The sequence below is a fragment of the Brachycentrus maculatus genome, unplaced genomic scaffold (assembly GCF_059751285.1).
Source record: "Brachycentrus maculatus isolate JH-2025_06_01 unplaced genomic scaffold, ASM5975128v1 h1tg000560l, whole genome shotgun sequence".
In the NCBI taxonomy this organism is placed as follows: domain Eukaryota; kingdom Metazoa; phylum Arthropoda; class Insecta; order Trichoptera; family Brachycentridae; genus Brachycentrus; species Brachycentrus maculatus.
Window position 1 is genome coordinate 7,298 of NW_028281303.1, and position 21,337 is coordinate 28,634.

The window sequence follows — 21,337 nt, forward strand, 5'->3', positions numbered from 1 at the left end:
ACCTACATGCACTAACGCGAGATAGATATAATTCTTTCCTGCCGCGTTATTTTTTCTTCCTGTCGTCCTTTATTTCCTTGCCGTGTCCTGCTTTTCTAATCTCTCCTCTCGCCCGGGAAATGTATGGAAAAAGTTAAAACAAAGCAAACAATGGGGGAGGTGTTGTGCGTGATTGTTGGGGTTATTTAATATGGGACATTCTTGTTAAATTGGGTGGAAGCGACTCTAAATTTAATATTCTTTACGGAATATCCACTTTATTGCCGCTCAGAAATTACTTCCCAAATTCCTGTACCTTAACGATAAATTAATTTCGCGCTGTTATTTTTATCGCCTCCGAAGCATAATTTTCCGATTCGAGTCGAATACTTGTTCCACGGTGAGCACTATTAATATTTAAGTAGTTCCCGGTTCTTTGAAGCCCACATTTTCAAATTTCAGTTCATTAATACAACGAGAAAATAAAAAGAACTCCAGTCAGCTTTCCTCGCTCCATTTTTCTTCGCCAGTTCAATCAGAAAATCTACCGAGATCGCTTTTGCATGAAGAAATGTTCGAACCAATTTATACCTTAAGATTATCGGAGTGGTGATTAAAAGAACGGAATGTTTCGCGAAGTTCATTCATTTCCGATATAAATAAAGAGAAGAATGCGATTTGATAAACCATTTAATTTTAGCTTTTCAGAAGACGTCCCATAAAGCGCTTAATGAGTTACGGTTGACCATTTCAGGAAATTAGCCTCACTCTATTGCCGACTAATGGGCCATAATTTATAATAATAATAAGGGTTTATGTTTTTGTGATATTGTGATTCCTGATTTATAATATAATTACTACGACGTTTGGTATTTATATTATCTTTCCGTTGAATTCCTCACACGCTTCTTCCCGCCTTAATAATAATAAGGTAATAAGAATCGTTTGTCACCGATACAGCTCGGATTCTTACCTATTAAACTATGTCCGAGTATGTAAATGAAGGAGAAGCATCCCGTCTAGCATCGCTCCTTGCAACTTTGATTCCTTTCATGTCGGAGTATAAAGTGTAAGCGAGTTAACAGCCGGAGAAATCTCCTGCATTATTCATTTCTGAACAACAAAACGATTCGACTGCAGAGGGTGTCTTTGATCTTTTGTAATTGAGAACCGCCAAGTGATGGGATCCAGAGGGAGCTGCTAAGAAGTAAAAACCAATTTCCTTTGTGCTGGGATATCTTCATCTCGGAGACTCGTTTATAATATTGAAACGATGAGTATTGATTTAACGAGAGCTTTGTATTTATTAGTCGGGCGTCTGATTCCTCGATGAATACTGAAGGTATTTAAAGGGCGAGAATTTTACAAAAATGAACCTGGAAACCTTACTTGGACTAGACGAAAACGATTGAATGTAATTGAAAGTAATAAGTTAATAAAAATCTTATTAATGTTTATTTTTGATGCGGCCGCATTGTGGCTTACTAATACTTAGCATTTTATTACACAAAAAAAACATTTGTTTTGTCGTTTAACGTTTATTATTATTTTACTTATTTTACCGTTATCATATTTTATTTATATTTTGAAGTTAAAAAAACTTTCGGCTATTTTTTACAATTATAACTAATTTTTTTTAGAATATGACATGCTATTTATTAATTTAATCACTATTTTATCGCTTGTGTTATAATTAGCCTTCCATATTAGTTGAATACGTAAAAGGGGATCATAATTGATTATGTATTCGTGTTTTATAAAAGTGGTTGATTTATTTCGAGATAGCGTATATAGATACAATATTTCACTATAACTTGTACTTTCTTCACATAAGATAAATGAAGTGTTGATTAAAGTTCGCTACTAGCCCCCCGCGTCTTCGCAGAATCTCCATGTAGCATATTACTATACCCCGCGATAGGAGCATTCTAGACTGTACCATAATACTAATACAAAGTACCCTCGGAAGATAAATAAGAAGCGGCATAACTCCACTAGAATCAGAACTTAGGTCATAAATCGTATCACTTCGGGATAGCATAATACACGTAATAAAGTGTGATAAGTTAGTTGTGTTGTTTGCGGAAATTAGGTGAATAAAGTCAAACAGGGGTAGGCTTACAAGTTGGAGGTATCGAGTCCATTAATAGTCCGGGAATATAGTTAGGAATATGGTACGAGTGTTTTTATTGCCCGAGAAGTCGGGGAGGAATCGGCGATAAGTTTTATAGAGTTGAGGAGCAGTAATGGGCTTTGGTTTCTATGTGACCAGAAGTTAAGGCGGAGCGTGACCGACATTTATTTATTTAACTCTGCCGTCGCTAAGCCGCTTGATACATTCTCCCTACTGGTGGAGGAAACTAACCAGACTTTATATATTATTATCTACCCACTACCTATCTTTGTGTCCGACTGTCGGCTCAAACTTAAACTCCGATCCCGGGGCAAACGGTTACAGTTTTATTAGGAATACAACTTATTTTAATACACCATTTTCAGTATTTAAAGTAAGATTCAAAAATACTTTGAAATATTATTATTTAATGAGTTCGTGATTTTATTATTTTTACAAACTTTATTTTTCTTTTATTAAATCAACAACAAAAAATATTGTGAAAAAAATGTTTATTTTTTTTATTTATAGCTAATAGGGTAGGTACTCGAATGTCGATTTCTTATCGAATAAAAGGAGATATAAATATAATTATTTAGTAAAATAGAGTAAAATATCAAATACGTAAAAAAGAATAATTAATAAATGGAAATAATATCAAAATGGATTATTATTTTATTTTATTTGACGTATATCACTACCTTTAATTTTCCTGAAAGCGTTAAAAATACGATTAAATTTAAGAGCCAATACTCTGTTACATTTATTTGGGAAATTTTCAAAATAAAAGCAGCATAATAAAATGTATATTTATGCGATGGAAAATGGTATTTCGTTTTTTAACGGAAAAGCGTTCCAACGCAGATCAGGTGGTTATTAGCCATTCTAGTTAGTGTCTGGCTTTATTAGAAATAACTTTAAGGTTATGAGAACAATTTGTAGAAGATTCGTTAATTTAAAACCAAAAAAAGGTGTTGATTTTTTTATTTATTTTAACTTTAGACATTCAATTAATCGCGTACGGTTTGTACAAAAGGAAGGCTTGCGTTTTTTGATAACTCGAAGTAAGAAAAATGCTTTAAGAAATGAGCAAAGAAATGAACGTACCCTTTAGCCGTTTCTTGTAATTTTTATATGATGATCTTTTGAAAAGAAAATATTATCAGGTTTAAGAAGATTTTTATTTTTATTATTCAGAACGCAAGCGAATTGCTCTTTTAGTTTTCAAAACAAATACGGGTAAATAGTTTTACCCTCTGTCATACATTCTTTTCCTTTTTAAAATTAAATACGTGATCTTTTTAGGATTATAATAATGTGATTCTGTTCTACTCAAATCCAGATTAAACCTTAAAAATAACCTCTCTCTCGAACAAGAATTCTAATATTTTTTGGCGCTCAGTATTTTTAGCATTGCAAAGGATTTATTTGATAATATATTTATTTTATTAAAATCCTCCTCATAAATAAAGGGGATATCGTGGGAACAACCAGTGGTGTAGTCCTGACAAAAGGGTGGATTTTGAAAATGAACATTTTAAAAAAGTTTTTAAAAAAGTTTCCGAACAAAACATGTGCCGACCATTAAAAGTGAATAAATTAAAATACTATCCCTTCAGGCCAGTGATTAAAAACGACTTTTAGTCCAAACATTCAAAACCATGATTAATTTAAATTATTTAGGGATATTATAATAATAAAAGCTTTTTTATACGTATAACCCACAAATATCTTTACATACTTGCAAACTAATAATAAAGCTGTTGATTATCGTTGTAATTTATAATTATCTCATTTTTTAATTGAGTATAGAGGAAACTTAGTTTCTAAGAAATTCAAATTATTTTTTTTTGTTTTTGAATAACTTTCAATTAGTTTTAGAGAAATATTCTTTAGAAAAATTTATTTTAAAAGTATGTAAGTTTTAATTTGTCATTTGGTTTTCTTACTGTACACCCTTGGATAATTTTCACATATCCGTGAATCACAAAAGGACGCCATTATATAAACCATTAAGTTACATGGAGAGGTGTAAAAAATAACCCCTTACTGATGCTCCATTAAGCACGATTTTCTCATTCTGATACACCCCTGAGAATGTTTACCTGAATATAATGGGAAAATAATCAAACCGCTAATAAAGCTCATGAAACATTAATCCATTTTATTTTTCGAAGCGTACAAAATGCTGTTTCATCTAATAATAAAGTATATAATTTTATTACGATTATCGTAACTGTGCAACGTTTGTTCTTAAACTAGCATTTTCTTGTGAATATTAATGAGAGTATTTAAAAAAAATACTGCTCGTGAAATAAAAAGCTTAACCAACAAAAATTCTCGGAATAATATTAAGGCGTCATAATAGCTGTCATTAAAAATTAAAACGATTCTAAGAATGTTTGCGTAGAATATTGCTCGAGTAATGAAAACAAAATAAGTATTCATATTTTCAACATCCATAGCTAGTGATTAATTCATTTGTCTATCGCGCAGGTCATAAGTTACAATACTATATAATTAAATTAAATATATATTATAAATAAATTATTTGGCTCTTATGACTGATCGCCTTGCTTTCGCAATTAATTATAAATATATATATATATATATATAAATAAATATATATATATATATATATATATATATATATATATATATATATATATATATATATATATATATATATATATATATATATATATATATATATATATATATATATATATATATATATATATGTATAAATATATATATATATATATATATATATATATATATATATATATATATATATATAAGGGCACAGTGACCCATGGTCATAACTGTCACCAAGAAAAGGCAATTCAGTTAGCTAGGTCATGTACATTGCATGCCTACCGATAGCCTTACTAAAGCTTGTCCCTTTTACGAGACATCAGGTTCCCACCGCCTAGGATGAACAATACTGACAATCCGTCAGCAGTTCTAGTCTAAACTTTTGCCCCAGATCTTACTTAGGAGGATGCCAAAGAGCTGCAGTCGACAAAAGAGGCTGGAGGCAGTTTGTGGATTCCATGTACTCCACATGTATACATGGATTAACTTCACTCACATTATTCAGTATTTAAATTGTTTTTCTTGTTGTCACATTCATTCTTTTGAAACTCGCCGAGCTTCCACGAAAAGTAATTCGAATAGTAGAAAACCTCGACACCATTTTTCTTATATCTACTGCATATTGCGTATATCAATAAACCAAACATATATTTTATTAAACTAAATGAGAATATTTTTTTTAATATTTCTTTTAATTTTTAGAAAATAATTGTAACAATGAAATATTATTACCGAAATTAGTTAACATTTTTAAAGGACTTAAATATTTTTGGCCTTAATCAGTCATTATTTTTACAATTTTCTTTCAATTCTGTTCTGGGTGCCCTCGAAGATTTGAAAAATGAATTTCCAGCACTTTGTAGCAGTAACCGCGATCGGAGGTAGAAATTTGTAGGCTGTTAAACTTTCCCAGTACTTTGCGAGTGTTATTCCGCCACTGAAGGCTGGGTTTTGTCTCGGGTACTCTCGGCTTAGGGCAATTTGCAAGCGGAATAACAAAAGGAGCCAAATTAACGCACGAACGTTCGGCCCAATACAAGGATTGACAATAATATAATCCCTTCTTCATATTCAGGGACATTACAGTTCTTTTTAAGAAATATTTTCAAATGATTTTTTTTATCTCATGTCATCATTATTCGTAATCTTTCACAAATAAATCATAAAAAGGGTGAATCATAAAAAGGGTCAATCATAAATTATTCGAAAAAATATACAAAAATTTCTTTAAATTAAGTATTTGGTAGTAAGGGACAATGTACTCGTATTATACTTGACAATATTGGAAAAATATACTACTCGTTGCACAACTACTAAAATTGGTATATCTACATGTGTACAAAGATGGGTTATAAATATTATGAACAGTGATATTTCCAAATAAATAAAACAAACCTCAAACAGCGTTTTAACCACTTTTATTTCTGGTATTTTTTGCAAACGGTTTCGACAAGCACCTTGCCACCTTCAGGGATGGATATGTATTATTGAACTACTACGTACATTTATGACGATTAAAAATATGTTTACATACATGTTTCTTTTTATGTATTACTTTAATTAATTTTTACTAAACATACCATAATTTTAAATCATTAACAATTATATTTTTTTTATAGTGACGTCAGGAGTCAGTTGGGAAGAGTGGTGGACGTATGATGGAATATCGGGTAAGTAAAATTGTTTCTTTCGAAATAAAATTTCATTACACTTCCATAGGTACTCATCGAGAGACATAATTTGAAATATTTGATGTATCATAAACATTTTAAAATTAACTTTCTTTGTTTGACACACTTTAACGATAAGAGATTATCACATTATCACAAGTTCATGGTGGACTTTTTTCAATTTGGGATTATCAGCGAGGGAATTTGTTTTATTTGTTAACTTCATTGTATTTATTGTGACTTCTTTTATATCTCTATTTTTCGTTTGAATTTAGTAATGTGTTTGATTTAAATTGTATTTTTTAATTCTAAGTAAGCTACATGAATTCAATAAAATAGAAAATTACATATCATGTCTTTGTTTTCATTGCAATATTGAATATCTGCAAAATGGCTTAGACACATAAAACAAGTACAATAACTAATACAAAGTAAGTCAACATTTATTTATTTTTAATGAGAAATTGAAATATGATTTCTCTATTTTTTAAATGGCAAATTTTATAATTAAACATCGGTACATTATGTATTTCCACCTTCATCAAACCTTTTTTTAATGGCGTATTGATTTTAAATTCACTAAATGTGCGCTCTTTATTGTAAAAGAACTCACTAAAAATATTTGTGAAATTTTCATTTCTTACATAAATTAATTATTAATAGCAATACTTGTTTCAAAGAGGAAGAATATTCATTTGTAGTGTCAATTTCTACCACCCTCTTTCTCCTACTTCACGCTTATTCTCATAATTTCACCTTTCACTTTGCATTCCTGCTTTTTTCAGTAAATTCTTAGATCTTTATAAAAGGCAGTACAAATGATTTTAAAATTACCAAACAAAGAAAAAAATCTGTTTCAAAATTATTTTATCAAGAGCATTATTACGACTACAATATAATACTACTAATTTAACAACTATTTGTTTTTTTATAATGAATGGTCCTATTTCTTCATTAAATATGTTAGGAAATTTAAAAAAAATTATTACAGAAGGAAAAAATTCTTCACAAGTTTGTGATATCGTTTAAAAGAAATAAGTCAAATTTTATTATTTTTTTTAAAATTAATACACTTGTATTCATTCTCCTTACTTTTTGTATTTCTCCCGGGAACAATCACAATAAGGTATTTAAAAAAATTAAACTAAATTTATTAGAAATAATTAAAGATGTGATATTCTTAATTGATAATACACACGTTTAAAAAAATAAACCTCTATTTGGTGAGAAGGATTTCGCATTAACCTGGTGGTAATTCGATTATGATTTAGGTAATTATCGATTAGAAAAAGTGATCAGTCATGTCTACCAGATTCTTGGGTATAGGAGTAGAAAAGTTGAAAATAAAGTAACTGAAGGTATTACTGGTATATTTTAACATAAATAAATTAAAAATTACAACCAATTAAAATACTCAACCTTCTTAAAACGTAGTGTAGTACAACATACCAAACATTTTAAAATAAATACATCAGGTAATTTAAATGTTTTCCGTCATTATTTTCATTTTAATTAAATGAGTTCAATTTATTAACACATTCGTAGTAGGACCAAAAGATGCTTAAATATTTCCTGATGTATTTCAATGAAAAATATTTGAGCCTACAGGTCGTGAAAGAATTAGAATTTTATAATCGGAAAAGAGAAAACAATAAAATATTTATACCTGTCCCTCGCAGGGTATGGTATGGTGTGTAGCCCGTGGACTATAGTACGTTTGGCTATCCAACCCTATAGACACTGCATGATGTCACTTTTTTTTTCAGAATAGACGTGAAGTCCACTAAGTATTTCATTAGGTTTTGTTTCATTTGAGTTTCTAATATAAAAAAAATTATACTTATATTTTGATATTTTATAAATAATATTTGAATTCAATTTAGAAGCTACTCATCGTCAACTTCGTCTTCAATTAAATGCTAATGCTTTGTTATTTTCGTATATTTTTATGAAAAATTAGTGTTAAAACATTATTTTCATCGATTATTATTCGGAAACATTTATCTAATATTTTAGAAGTTCATTTATGTAAATAAAAAGAATAAAACGGATTTAGTCCTGTAATTTAACCGAATTCATTTTTTATTTGGATTATTTTTGTTAAACCATATATCATCAACACTTATGTATGTTTTGCCACGAGATGATTTTTTTTTAAATTATGGAATAATTTTCGCACTGGATGTTAGTGAATGTGAGCCACCCTGTGACATGTAGTAAGCAGTAGGTGGGTAGTATAGTGTGTAGTATGTGAAGGTAGTAGGTAGTAGGTAGGCAGAAGCAGCAGCAGGTGCGGATAGCAGATTTACTGCCGCCCACAGCGCCGCGGGGAGCCGACAATAGGGAAGGGCTGTTGACAATAAGGAAGGCAATGCCACCAAATTTTCCATCGAATAAATAATCACAATATTACGGAATAATTTACCCTGACAAGTGTGAAACTTAGGGCAAATACCAAAAGTAGGAGAAAGTGTTGAATTTTTTTATCAAAATTTTCTTCCCATTTTTTTGTATGGGCAGATAACTAACTTCACCAACTAGTGAACTGACGAATAAATATATTTAACCCTTTTTAAAACATTTTGAATAAAATTAAGAAATAAAACAGTTTTGAATCTAACTAATATACGTTTATGTTTATGTTATGAATTATTTATATGGAAGCACTCGTACTTATAATTTTTTTTAAACACACGTAATTTGTTCAATATATGTTTATATATTTTTGCGGCTTTTTAATGACATAAGCATATTATGTAAAAGTTTAAAATTGCATAGGATCCTCGATCTGTAGTTATGATTTATAATGTACGATATCAGTACGCGGTGCAGAAGGATAGGGTAGTGGATAGTATGTAGTGTGGCATAGTAATGAGGTGGAATCGTGTATCAGGCGGCATGGAGCTCGCAGGTCCACAGTCCACAGTACCACTTGCGAGGGGTCACTGCACCAGACTGCTAACTCAGATTATTCTTTTCTACAATTTCCATACTGTGCGCTCGTATCATTATTTCACATCTTTGACTAAAGTGTTTTTCATTCTTACCCCTTTAACTCTCCGTGACTAATTGTAAAATTTTACGTAAATATATTTGTATATACACACCTGTAAATAAATTATCTAAACCGTATAATTTTACGTAAATATATTTGTATATACACACCTGTAAATAAATTATCTAAACCGTATAATTTTACGTAAATATATTTGTATATACACACCTGTAAATAAATTATCTAAACCGTATAATTTTACGTAAATATATTTGTATATACACACCTGTAAATAAATTATCTAAACCGTATAATTTTACGTAAATATATTTGTATATACACACCTGTAAATAAATTATCTAAACCGTATATATTTTTTAAGAAGGACGATTACGTTCTGAAATTTATTTTCTTTAATTTGAAACAAAATACTAAGCCGTTTAAAACAAACCTGAGCAAATTAGGACATAGTCATATCATAGAAGCATATCATGTGAACATGGGTATAATGTTTGTAAAAAATTCTGGATTTTGATTGATAATGGGAAAGTCAGTAAAACATTGCTTTTGTCAAGTTAAAATATAAATCAAATCAATAAAAATATGTTTTAAAATTTTATCCTACTCGTACGTAATTGCGCATAGTACACAAGGTTAGATCAACATAGTATCAATTTGATCGTCAACGACACAAAGCCAAAGTGATCAGACTTTTCAGATTCTGGAGTATAGTATAGGTGTAGATGATATAAATGAAGGAACTCAGAATAAAGGATACAACTGTTTCATATGTATGAGCATTTTTTCATTACGATTAAAGGGTCAAAGTAGTCTTAATGGTTTAGCTTTTCATTGCTTCAAATGTAAATTATACCACTATAAATATGACTATAACTTTCATTCAACAAATACTAAAAATAATATGATTGTGATAATACCGTCAATCAAATTATGTATCGATGATGAAATTTGGAAACTATGCAAAAGCGAAGTTCATAATTATTTGATAAGAAAATTTTGTAATGGTTTTACATTACGATAGTTTGTTTTGGACTTATTCACACAACTTCAATTATTTTACTTTGTTTTGTTGGCCGATAGTAAGATACAAGCCATTTTTTATTTTATAAAACAAATGCAGTGGCTTTTTTTTACTTGTGTACGTAATATCAATATTGCCTTAATAAATTAGCACCACACAAATGCAATTGAAAATGCGTTTGTATAAAATAAGTAATATTGTACTATGGACAATGTAACGCAATGTTAGTAACCGTGCGTTTAAGATTCATATTAATATGTATCTTTTAATATATGCTTATCTCTGTACATATGTAGTCACGTGTTTTTATCAAATGTTACATGTATGTATATTTATTAAAGAAGCAGAGAATTATATTGTGACCCTTACTGTAATTAATGGAACAAAGAAAAGAAAGGAAAAGAAACAGTTTCCGTGTAATGCGTTAAAGTTATATTCCATTTAATTTTATTTATTACTTTAATGAAAGATTTTATTTCAAAGTACATTCTAAACAAACAGTAAATTAATTATTGTTAACTGAGCACTTTAAATGATGATGTGATTGAAAAATACCCAACTTATTTTTTTCTATTGCCATAAAATTAATAATGTTCAATATTGTCGACTAGGAAATCTATTAAATATTTTTCGATATCAATAAAATATTTGTATTTGTGAGGTAGGTACTTATTCGTTTAAGGTAATTTGTTTCAATTCGTAATAAAATATAAAATATGGAGTATTTACCCAAAAAGTTGAAGCAAATAATCTCCCTAATAAAGGAGATTTAATAGGTTGATATCAAAAGTGATCTACATACTTAGTCAAAGTTCAATAATGCGGGTCAAAAATGGTATTTGTCCAATGTGGACCACGCGCGGTCCCTCGCCCGTCGGCTGGTTCATGGTTAACTCCAGGGGTAACCAACCGTCGGCATTGTTCGGGACTGCGGTCCGTGTTTAATGTAAAGTTGAAGCCTTTATTACTTACACTTCCTGCCGGGGTCTGTTTGCGTAATTAATGGCTTGTTTTGTTTGTGCTAAATACCCAATAATTCTACACATTCTCCTCGGCTGCGTACAAGTGAACACAAACGGTTACGCATTTGTTCGAAAAGGGGTTGTTCAAAACCCGTTTTATATTTCCAACTTTATATTTCCCCATAAAAACTATTCAAAGCTCTCGCTTTGAAAAGTTTTATTTGTGATAGCGTCGTAAATTCACCGAAATCAATGACTTCTTCCAAGTTTAATTGCTATTAGTAATCACAGAAGTTAATTTATACATGCGCCATAAATTTCGAGTGTTGTGTTGAATACTTTGAATTGAAAACTAACTTTTTAAGCTCCAGTTGTTGAACATCTTACTTTTGCCTTAGAGAAAGGGAACTTTTTTTTAAAAACACCATAAGGTATTGTTTTTTATTTTTATGTAGTGCACCGTTACAAAAACAATAGTTTAAAATAAAATTGATGTATTTCTTTCCCATGATGTAACTTATATCATAATATAAATAGTTTCTAACAGAATAGTTAACTAAAATGATTAAAACATGTTGCCCTTGGATACTTATCGAATATCAAATTGATTACTAACACACTTAAAAATTATAACATTACAACGAAAATGTATAGGTACTGTATAGGTAATGTATAGGTACTGTATAGGTAATGTATAGGTACTGTATAGGTAATGTATAGGTACTGTATAGGTAATGTATAGGTACTGTATAGGTAATGTATAGGTACTGTATAGGTAATGTATAGGTACTGTATAGGTAATGTATAGGTACTGTATAGGTAATGTATAGGTACTGTATAGGTAATGTATAGGGATGTCTCAAATATGTGATTCAAAAAATGTGAATTGATTATTATCACTTTTTTATTTTTTTATTTTTTTTTTTGTAATATTAGTATATAATCACTCACCGAGATTTTTATGTCTACCGGTTTCGAGACATACCCGTCTCTTTGTCAGGACAATCGCTACCACAGCATGCAATTTATACTAGCCTTGACTACCATAGCACAATTTGCACACTTACAACTACACAAAATGTTATCTCGGTGAGTGGTTATATACTAATATTACTAACATTTTTGTACAAAAATAAATATGTAAAAATGACTTACCACAAAGTAAATGCTTTTAATATTAATAACATTGAGAATACGATTATCATCAATTTAAGAATATTTTTTTTTAAATTTAATTATTAAAAATAAAATGGGCTTCATGATCTGATCATCCCTTGTAAGTAAGATCCTCCCTCCCTTCCCACTCGCCTGTGTTCGCAGCGAAGCCTCCCCAGAGCGAGAGCATGTATGCTTCCATTCGGAAACTGACGGGTTCAGTAATCAAAGCTTGGCAGCATTCAAACAATTAATTCTATTAACAAGAAACGCTCACAATGGTGTCCCACAGGGACGAATGTGATGGAAAATTACGTCAATGGCATCAAAAGAATACTTTAAATTACCTCTGAATACACAACAAGGATACACTAAACAATATACGAGTATTTACTGTAGTAAATGAATCCAACTTAATTTCATGGTTTAACTTATGTGTTTTTTTTTCAAAATATACATACACAAACGATTATCATTAAAAAAAAATAAAAAGTCTAAAATCCGTCGATGTTGACAAAAAAAAATATGCTCAAACCTATTACATTTACTCTTCTTTTATATGTCATTATAAATTCTTTTTTGTAATGTTAACATATCATCTAATGGGTATACCGTTTATTTCTTCCAATGTACATTATAACTTTATAAATGTAGCAATATTTACTTTGGGAAGAGTTAATATTATTAATGAAATACCAAAAAACGATATTTGTAAACTTTGTAGAGGTTCGTGATAAACATGTGTGTTTTTAACAGTATAATCAAAATTTATGAATAAACTGATATTTCATTCTGTTTAAATTAAGTTCCAGGGAACAAAAGTTAATTTGATATTCCCATTTTACGCCCACGATGAATTATGCTAGTCTAATAAGTTCGTATGTAGTGGAAAGGTCGAGAAATTGTTTTCTATATACATATATATATATACATATATATATATATATATATATATATATATACATATATATATATATATATATATATATATATATATATATATATATATATATATATATATATATATATATATATATATATATATATATATTTATATATACATATATATATATATATTTATATATATATATATATATATATATATATATATATATATATATATATATATATATATATATATATATATATATATATATATATATATATATATATATATATATATATATATATATATATATATATATATATATATATATATATTTATATATATATATATATATATATATATATATATATATATATATATATATATATACATATACATTTATATATATATATATATATATATATATATATACATATACATTTATATATATATATATACATATATATATATATATATACATTTATATATATATACATATCGTATCGTACGTTAATAGAATTAATCGTATCACCACGTATCGACACTCGAAACGACCACGCATCAACCAATTGTTTATTCATTAATTGTTAATTTTGCCAATAAAATAGACATTATCTTTAAAATATTTAAAATCTTCTAAATAATTAATTTCCTTTTAACTACAAGTCTTGTGTTTCTATCCAACAGAGTTATCAGTACGGTTAACAGAATAAATTCTGCTAAGTAGACCACATAAGGAAACGTACATACGAGCAATCTTATGCATTTTTAACATAAACACTCGTGCACTTAAAGAAAATGTTCGGAATACTAAAATGTTCCACACATTCCATTGTTAGTATCTCTGGGGATGAAATTGTTATTGGTAAGGGAGAAATTTATCAGGATGTATGGTTGAGAGTAACCTACATTATCGTTTATATAATATTTACAAGGCGAGATATTTGAAAATACGAATATTATTCTAAAAACATCTACTTACCGATGGTTTTTTTTTCTTAGTCGTCCTAAGTAAAATAGTTTTGCTTTACATGGGTATGTGTTATAAATAGTATAAAAATTACCTTAATATTTTAAATTCAATTTAACGATTATTGATTAAATTATTTAAAAATTACTGCATACTGAAATGCCAAAATGAAATGCGAAAATTTTAGAATCCACTAAATTGTATAAACACAAAATAAAGTTTGTGATATTAGTTTACCCTTGTTATGGCCATTTTAAACTAAAATTGTTTTAAAATGCCATAATAAAGCGAAATAATTGTCACAAATTTTAATTTAGAGTTTTTCTGTTTCAATAATAAAATACAATTAAGTTTGGTTTTAATATTTCATATTTAATTTAACCATATTCCCCATTTTTTAACATTCATATTGATTAAGTACTGAGAAGTGGATCTGCTACTGTTAAGAACTTTGTGTAGTATTTTTTTCCCTTCTGACCATGGATAATTAATCTTTGAAATTTATTTTTAACTTTTTGGAGTACTGAAATACTAATACGACTGAAATATTATTTCAATTTTCGGTCTACAATTTGGCAAATTGTTTGTGAACAGTATATTTTTATTGCAGTCAAGAATCGGATTTAACCCCTGAAGGCCATATATCAAGATGAGTGAAATGTGTCGACACTTAAAATTATGAAATTTATTGATATATTTAGTATATTACATATATTTGTATCCTTGAGAGGTAGAATCCAGCGATGAAGTTCAATCAAATAAATACTTAAAATATTAAATGTTATGAAATCATTATTACAAATTTTGTTAAGAAAACAATTAAAAATTAATTGTATATTTATTGGTCCAGACGAATATCGTTTTTTTTTACAAATAAATATTCTTTAATTTAGTAATAAGAACTGTAAAAATAACTCAAACCATCCGCTATTTTATAGACCTATATTAAGTTGAATCGAATTCAGGATAGTGTAGTATGGTGTCCAGATGGAATTTAGTATAGACGAGATGATAATGGAAAAGAGAGGAAATTTTATACGTATACATATAAGTATGTATTATTAAGTGGCGTAAATAATTAAAATGTTTGATAACGTCCTACTCAATCCATTTTGAAACACTGCAGTTAGCTGATAGGATCAGGTATCGGTAAAGGCCGATATTATAGCGCATTGTAAATCATATCCACTGTCCACCCCAGAGCGCCCAGCGCCCAGCGCCCGCCGCCCGCCGCCCGCCGCTGCATTGTGCGCCGGGGAGGCGCCAGAGGCCAGCGGCGCACTGAGCGCTTCATGAGGACCCAAGCTGAGCCCGATTAATCTCAGTATGCTTATAAAATATAAACAAATTTGTACTTAAAAATATTAACGGTACAGATTATGGTGTAGTTTAACTTACTTTTATTCTTCGTTGTGGCCCTTGTCGAAGCAATGACTGTTCTCCAATCATCCCTTGACTGCGCTGCTCGTAGCGCTAAAACCACCGAGGTGCCTGCTGCTGCCTTAACTTGATCGGTCCATCCTGTGGGAATCTTCCTCTGCCTCTCTTCCCTTTCAGGCTACTGACCACAACCATTCGTTTCAGGCTATCCTCTTAACTACCTTTATAATAAGTATGTAAAATATATTTTCTTCTATATACATTATATTTACATATGTACTCCAGAGGGTAGTAATTGATTGGAATCTTATAACAAACAAAACTTATTTGACATTTCACATCTGAAATTTGTAGACCCATTAATTACGTTGGGAAATTACACTGCTAATGCAAAAAAAAATGTTAATAATTAGTTAGTAAGTAACTAACTAATTATTAACATTAAAACATCGTTTTTTTTTAAGTCTATTTTTTTTGGTATATTAACGATTTAAAAAAAACATAAGTGCTTTATTTTTATTTGTCTTAGTTTTTAATTTAAAAAAACACATACGAAAATATTTTAAATAAAAAAATAAATCTTGAATCACCGAGATTTTAGCCTACTTCGTCCAGACTAATAAAGCATGTGATTGATATTTTGTGTAGATTTTAGTATGTGTGATGCCCGTTGTCATGTTCCACTTTTCAAAATTTGATTAAAATCAGCGTACTATAGTCCCAGACTAGGGCCGGGGCATCGGGCCCACGGTGTGTCGCGGCAGGAGGAGGGGTGGAGGGGTAGCCGGAGAGAGGGGTTACGGTAGGAGAGTATCGCAAAGCAGCATGTGAAATTAATTGCCAGCTCTTAGTGTTCTTTATTGTAATGCGTTTGCACAATACCGGAGATTTTATCGACTTCTAGATTTATAGCAGATAAAGCGATATACGTATATTTCAGTATTAAATTTTCCTTGCACAATTTATATTACATATTGAAGGGAAAATAATGTATTTTTCCCTGTAGCAGATAAAAGAGGATTTTTAAGAAGGTAACAAAGTTAAGTTTTTACTGTATAAGTAATAATTTAAAAAATTATACTTAGGAAAATATTCAAACCACAAAATTGTACTCAAATGACTTGCCTGTATATATATATATATATATATATATATATATATATATATATATATATATATATATATATATATATATATATATATATATATATATATATATATATATATTTATATATATAAAGGGTCCGCCAAATAACTTTTTTTTTTTGAAAATGCTATAAAAAAAAAACTACTGAATATTTTCTCAAATTTCTTTTTTTATTTATAAGTACAATCCTTCCGGTTAATAATGAAAAATAATTTCATTCAAATGGCTGCCTCGGCTGGCCATGCAGTAGCCTACACGATCGGTCCAATTTTTAAGCACATTATCGATTGTGTGCAGCTGTATTTCACCAATGGCTTCACGAATATTGTCCTTTAAAGCGTCAATTGTCTCTGGCTTGTCGGCGTAACATTTATCTTTGAGGGCACCCCACAAATAATAGTCCAACGGTGTCAAATCGCAGCTCCGAGGTGGCCAAACGACATCAGCTCTGCGGCTGATAATGCGATCTTCAAAAACAGGGCGCAAAACATCGAGTGTAGCTTCGGCTGTGTGGCACGTAGCGCCGTCTTGTTGAAACCAAATGTTGCCAATATCCTCCTCTTCAATTTTTGTGAACAAAAATCCGTTCAACATGGCCCGATAACGATCGCCATTGACTGTAACGGCCACTCCTTGCTCATTTTCAAAGAAAAATGGCCCAATTATGCCTCTGGACCAAAATCCGCACCAAACAGTGACTCGTTTTGGGTGTACCGGCTTTTCAATGTATGCGTGCGGGTTTTCTGTGCCCCAAATACGACAATTTTGCTTGTTTACATACCCGCCAAGATCAAAATGAGCTTCATCCGAAAAGATGATTTTTTTGGCAAAATCGGCATCTTCTGTCAGTCGATCGCAGGCCCACTCAGCGAAGCGAAAACGCATTGGATGGTCAGTTGGCTTCAACTCCTGAACCAATTGGACTTTGTATGGCGTCATACCAAGGTCTTTATGCAAAATTCGTCTCAATGATGTCTCCGAAATGTTCAATTGTTGAGAACGACGGTGAATTGATGTTGATGGCGCTTCACGCACACTTTCTGCCACAACATCGATATTCTCGGGTGTACGCACTGTTTTTGGCTTTTCACGCTTTGGTTTATCGATGAGGATGCCAGTTTCTTTCACTTTTTTCACAACATAACGAACATACGGAGCTGACGGTGCTTCTCTTCTTCCAAAAACCGTACGCAATTTTCGCACACATTCTGCAACATTACCATGATTTTCAAAGTAATGTCGCAATATTTCCCAGCGTTGTTCAAGCGTATACACAACCATATTCGCTCAGCGGAAGGATAAAACTAATTATCTGTCAAATCAGACATGAGCTAAGTGTTACCATTCACGAAATAAGCACTAGTTGAAAAAAAAAACTTTAGATGGCGGACCCTATATATATATATATATATATATATATATATATAAATATATATATATATATATATATATATATATATATATATATATATATATATATATATATATATATATATATATATATATATATATATATATATATATATATATATATATATATATATATATATATATATATATATATATATATATATATATATATATATATATATATATATATATATATATATATATATATATATATATATATATATATACATATATATATATATATATATATATATATATATATATATATATATATATATATATATATATATATATATATATATATATATATATATATATATATATATATATATATATATGTATATATATATATATATATATATATATAGGTGTGTATATATTTTTAATGTTTATTTTTATTATGTATTTTAGATATTGAAGCATTCATATAAAGAACATTTTATTATTTGCTCTTCGTGTTTAATCAGCCTGTTCTAATTAAATAAAATATGAATTCGAAATCATACACTCTACTAACAAAGGTAATAATACCTACTCTTAAGTAGGATTAGATACGGAGAAACAGCAAAAGGTATTTAAATATTTTACTCGAGCAATTTCTATGCTGGAGTGGTAACTGAAATCAGAATACCATCTGTTAAGATTGTTGTGTAATTTCACCTCTCAGCACGCATATAATTTAATACCGAGATGAAGTTCCTATTCACCGCTCATTATACATGTAAATATGTAGACAACTCAGTCTTTTGAATTCATTTTCAGCCTGAACTATTACTTTTCAAACAAGATGGCATTTGAGAATGGAGCTATTTTAGTAATGGTGATCCCCATACGCGTAATTCTTGATATTGCTACTCGACTGCTTCTTGGAGAAACTCGAAGCGGAAAATGATAACCTTTACGAGGAACGTCAAATCCTATCCTTGAATTATATTTACTCGGAAAAATTAACTTCATATTAAATTTTATTAAATAATTATGACGAAGAGACTAACACGTGCTGTTTTCCTTTTTCCTGCTTTCAGAATAAATTTTACTTTAGAATAGATCATGGAAAATACATAAATACTCACATTTTCAAGAAGAATTTGCAATAAAAACAGAACGTTTGTTTTTATTTCTCACTCTTAGGTTATAAAATTGTTTTTCTTAAACACATTATTCAATTATTATCGATATTAACATCTACTCGTTTGTGTTGGTATTGAAAATACTTGAAAATAATGCTGGATTTTTTTCCTACATAAATGTTTGTAAAATGCAAGGTGTGAACATAAAATTGCAGGTGGACTGAAAAGAATATTAAAAACCATCAAAAGGCTAAACGGACCTTAAAAAATATAAAGTGGTCAGTGAATTTTTAAAAATATTTTTAAAACATTTTAACTTTTATTGAAACAAAAGTACCTTCGCGAATTCGAGTTGGTATATTTTCCGTCGCTAGCACCACTCGTGCTTGTAAGTATTCATCACCCAGCCAATTGGTGGGCAGCAAGCTGTAAAATACCTGATGAAGATAATAGAACGGGATGGAAAGGGTTGAGGTTCATGACGCGGAAGTGAACATTCTCCTTTCTACTCAATATCTCGTATACGAGTATATCTACGTACCGGAATAATGTTAACATTTGAATTAAGTAATCAGTGATATATGTATGTATTTGTCATCTTAGCTGAATCAATAATGTTAGTTATAAAATGCAAAAAATATTTCCATATAACACATACATAATTATTATTTTACACGCAACCGCTAGAAAGGTTATTCTGACGTAGGAAATAAATACAGACAAGTCATTAATTTGAATGCAATAACTACAACAGCATTACTCCGAGTTCGTTCGCTTACCTCAGTGATATGTATCCCGTCAAATACGAGTAAGTATATACCACTCCTCTCTCAGTTCTTGAGCGCAGTGAAGATCTCTGAACACCTAACCTTGATGCAATTAATAAATAGACACCACATCGATCCGATGCAATGCTCCGTGGCAATATTTGGTGCCGAAAAGCGTCAAAAGAAATGTGAAAATAAATCTGAACCAGGGCTGCATAGGACTATTTCATCACCTAAAGCCAGGAGGCAGCAACATATAGTGACGCTGAACACTCTGATTGGCTGTTGACATAGCTCCTGTTCGCTCCAACGCTCGCTGAATGCATCGTTAGTTTTACACTGTTGCCAAGTGACACGGAAGGCGTGTGTCAATACATTTATGTATTTGTTTATATATGGAGCCTTTTCAAACTTACAAGAGAATTTGAATGAAAAACGTGAAAAAGATAAACTATTTCTGGCATCGCGTCGCGTCGCGTTGCTGTGACTCAGCGCCATAGGTTAATTATTAGAATGGGGTAAATCTACGTTCTAGGACGTATCTAATTTTTATTACAAAATTTTATCCCCTAAACATTTTTTTGGCTGACAAACTAATAATATTAAAAGTTGTATTCATTATGAAAGAAATGCTCTTATATGTGACTATACTCGTACAAATTTTATGAAAAATATTTCCAATACAATGCTCAAGTAATATAAATACCCATTTACAAATAGTGAGTTTGGTTAACATTACACATACTACCTCAGTGAGCTAAAGGAATGAGGGGAATTTCCATTACATTATGGGAATACGTACTAAATATATGTAGAAAGATATATTTATATTCTCATAAAATCATTCGTCCAATACATGCTGCTGAACAAATCCGCAATACAGTGAGGTAGCTGAGGCGTAAATAATTTAATATCTGAATCCAATAGGTACGAGAAATATCATACTTTTATTACTGGAAAGCTTTCATAGCAAGGAAATAAAATGCTTTGAATACGAAGGACTCCGTATCAGTTCCGCATTGCTCCCGCTCATGGCTAAGGTACACGAGTGCGGAGCACAATAGGCGGAGATGGTGGGATGATTAACTGAGGGCCATTCGGAGGAAGGGCTATTTATTGGGTACAGAGATATCTTCTTCTCGAGTCACTGGACTCGTGCCCCGTCATTGTGCGCCGCGCGTAGATCCTTCCAT

At 30.1% G+C, this 21,337-nt stretch overlaps 1 protein-coding gene across 1 annotated transcript in view; it reads left to right on the forward strand.

The window, feature by feature from the left end:
* The first annotated feature begins 6,314 nt into the window (after positions 1–6,314).
* CARPB (Carbonic anhydrase-related protein B) overlaps positions 6,315–21,337 on the forward strand; it is a 102,207-nt gene continuing 87,184 nt past the window's right edge. Inside the window, exon 1 of the mRNA XM_088273213.1 lies at positions 6,315–6,360. The gene's annotated coding sequence lies outside the window, so the exon portion shown is untranslated. The remainder of the gene's footprint in view (positions 6,361–21,337) is intronic.